We start from the raw sequence: 3,353 nt of genomic DNA on the forward strand, positions 1-3,353 counted from the left end.
TTTGCAGTTTTTGGCCAGGGCTGGGTTTGAACCCACTATCTCTAGTATATGGGGCCAGCGCCCTACTCCTTTGAGCCACAGGCGCCGCCCTCTCCATTTGTTTAGAATTTACTTAATTTCTTTTTTTCACTGTAGAGTTATTCTGCATCCTAAGTATTTGATGGTCTTGTAAGTTGTTATTTTTTAAAAAAAAATTCTTTTCCACTTTTTTCTTGATAGGTTATAGAAATACATTTGATATTTTTACATTTATATTGGCCTTTAATCTGTGACCTTGTTAAATTCATTTATTTGTTCTAGTAGTCTTTTTTGGTAGATTTCTTAGTGTTTTCCATTTGAATAATGATATCACCTAGATATAAACAATTTTCTTATTTTCTAATCTGTGTTCCTTTTCTCTTTATTGCCTTACTACAATAGCTAGTACCTCTAATGTAGTGTTGAATAGGAATGGTAAGAGAGGACATCTTTGCCTTGTTTCTTGATCTTGGGGGGAAAAGCATTCAGTATTTTCTTGTTAATATTATGATGTAAGCTGTAAGATGGTTTTTTTTTGTTTTTTTTGTTTTTTTTGGCCTGGGCTGGGTTTGAACCCGCCACCTCTGGCATATGGGGCCAGCACCCTACCCTTTTGAGCTACAAGTGCCGCCCTGTAAGGTTTTTTTGTTGTTGTTAAATGCTTTTTATAAGATTGAGGAATTTCATTAATAGGATCAAGATAGACAAAGATTTAGCTTTTTTTGAGACAGTTTCACTATGTTGCCCTCAGTAGAGTATCGTGGTCTTACAGTTCACAGCAACTTCAAACTGCTAGGCTCAAGCAGTCCTCTTGCTTCAGCCTCCCAAGTAGCTGAGACTACAAGGCACACACCACAATGCCCAGGTAAACATTGTTATTTAGCAGACCTGGGCTGGGTTCAAACCCACCAGCCCTGGTGTATGTGGCCAGTGCCCTAAGCACTGAACTATGGGCACCGAGCCTAGCTTTGTTTTTATTGTAGGATCTTTAACTTTGTTGATATTTCTGCTTGTCTTTAGCCTTTTTAAGACTAAAGGCACATTCTAGGTTGGGCACTGTGGTTCAGACCTATGATCCCAGCACTCTGGGAGATCGAGACAGGAGGATCCCTTGAGCTCAGGAATTGTGCATCAGTGAGACCCTGTCTTTACTAAAAATAGAAAAATAATTAGCTGAGTATTGTGGCAAGTGCCTGTAGTCTCAGCTACTTGGGAGGCTGAGGCAAGAGGACCACTTGAGCCCAGCAGTTTGAGGTTGCTGTGAACTGTGCTGATACCATGGCACTCTAGCCTGATGCAACAGAGTGAGGCTCTGTCTCAAAAAAAAAACCACAAAAAAAAAAAAAGAACGTTCTAATATGTACATGAACGAATGTATGGATCTATTGATCCTATTTCACTTCATTTTGAGGCCTAAAGCAGAAGTGATTGTAACTCTTTAAATACTAAGCACAAATCTAAAAAAGAAGGTTGTCAGTGTAGGATACGCAGATGTTTTTTTCCTGTGAAATTTGTTGCTTCTTCCAAGGGCATCTTAACATTTTATCCATCTATTTCATAGGTGTAATTAATTGTGTTGTTTTAAGGATACAGAAGTTGTAATTGGATAGTCTATTAATAAATGTCAAGTTGTAAAGTTCTCAGAATTGATTATAGGCACACGTCTGTGTGTTTAGCAGAGTCCCCCTTTGTGTTTATTTAAATAACCTGTAAAATCAAAGAATAACTAGAAGCTTTGGATTAGTACTTAATTACCTGTCCCTTTGGAAGATACCCCACATGGAGCAACAGATTCTAGAAACTTCGCTACTCAAGAATGAGAAATACAGGATTAGAATGATGGAAACTGCTCTTGCTTAAGATCAGTGCTGTTCTTGTTTCTATGGAATTTGGAGTAATAAACAGCAAGAGAGTCTGCTGTGGAGCAGTGAAGGAATTTCTGGTTTGCTATTAGATGTAGTATCTGGAAGTGAAAGCTCACCTAAGTTGCTTTTATCTTTTTTTAGAAAGTAGTTTTAGGCGGTGCCTAAACAATAAGGCGGTTGTAGCTCAGTGAGTAGTGTGCTGGCCACATACACCGAGGCTGGTGGGTTTGAACCTGGCCCAGGCCAGCTAAAATCAACAATGACAACTGTAACAAAAAATAGCCAGGTGTTGTGGGGGCGCCTGTGGTCCCAACTATTTGGGAGCGTGGGGCAAGAGAATCGCTTAAGCCTAAGAGTTTGCTGTGAGCTGTCATGCCATGGCACTCTTACCAAGGGAGACAGTGGTGAGACTCTGTCTCAAAAAAAAAAAAAAATGGTTATAGCAAGAGAGGTCTCAAATTATTAAAGTACGGAACGAAAGAGGGACATTATTTTCTTTATTTTTTTTTTTTGAGATGGAGTCCCACTATGTCGCCCTCGATAGAGTGCTGTGGCGTTACAGCTCACAGCAACTTCAAACTCTTGGGCTTAAGTGATTCTCTTGCCTCAGCCTCCCAAGTAGTTGGAACTATAGGCACTTGCCACAACACCCAGCTATTTTTTTTGTTGCAGTTGTCATTGTTGTTTAGCAGGCCCTGGGCCAGGCTTGAACAGCCTCAGTGCATGTGGCTGGTGCTGTAACCACTGTGCTACGGGCGCTGAGCCCAAAGACTTATTATTAAGATGGCAGTATTCCTCAATTTGAATAGCAAATTTAGTTCAGCTGGCTTTTTTTGCAGAAATTGATAATGTGATCCTAAAATTTGTATGGAAATGTAGGGGACGGTGAATAGCCAACACAATCTTGAAGAAGAGTAACAAAGTTGGAGAACTCATACTTCCTCTTTTAAAAATGTATTAGAAAGCTACAGTAATCAAGACTGTGTGGTACTTGCATAAACTCAAGAAGATAAATAGAATTGAGAGATCAGAAATAGCCTATTATTGACAGTGATTTTCAGTGTGGGCCAAGGCAATTTAATGGATAAAGAACAGTCTTTTTAATCAAATGGTGATGGAACAAATGAATGTCCACATGCTAACATCCTGTTGGCCTAATCAAGTCAGGTGGTCAAAGCTATGGGATCAGGGAAGTATATATAATATATATTTTGTCCACTGGAAGGTCAAAGTAAGGCATGTCACCAGGCCTAGCATCATTTGGAAAGGAAAGTATATCTTTTTCATAAAGGTAGGGATTGAGGTAGGAGGTAGTGGTTATTATTGAAGAAAAACCAAATGCATTATATGGGATAGGATTGAAACAATGTCCATACTGTGGTTGTGTAATGTTTTGTGTATAATAGTGAAAAATCATCATTAGGCCACATTGTCTAGTTTAGCTTACCTTATTTATTTATTTATTTATTT

The 3,353-nt window shown here is 39.0% G+C and overlaps 1 protein-coding gene across 1 annotated transcript in view; it reads left to right on the plus strand.

Annotated features, from left to right (window-relative positions):
• Positions 1-3,353, plus strand: part of ESCO1 (establishment of sister chromatid cohesion N-acetyltransferase 1) — a 78,129-nt gene that overhangs the window by 17,029 nt on the left and 57,747 nt on the right. The window lies entirely within an intron of this gene.

Source organism: Otolemur garnettii, unplaced genomic scaffold (genome assembly GCF_000181295.1).
Source record: "Otolemur garnettii isolate 467f Iridium unplaced genomic scaffold, OtoGar3 scaffold00012, whole genome shotgun sequence".
NCBI lineage: Eukaryota > Metazoa > Chordata > Mammalia > Primates > Galagidae > Otolemur > Otolemur garnettii.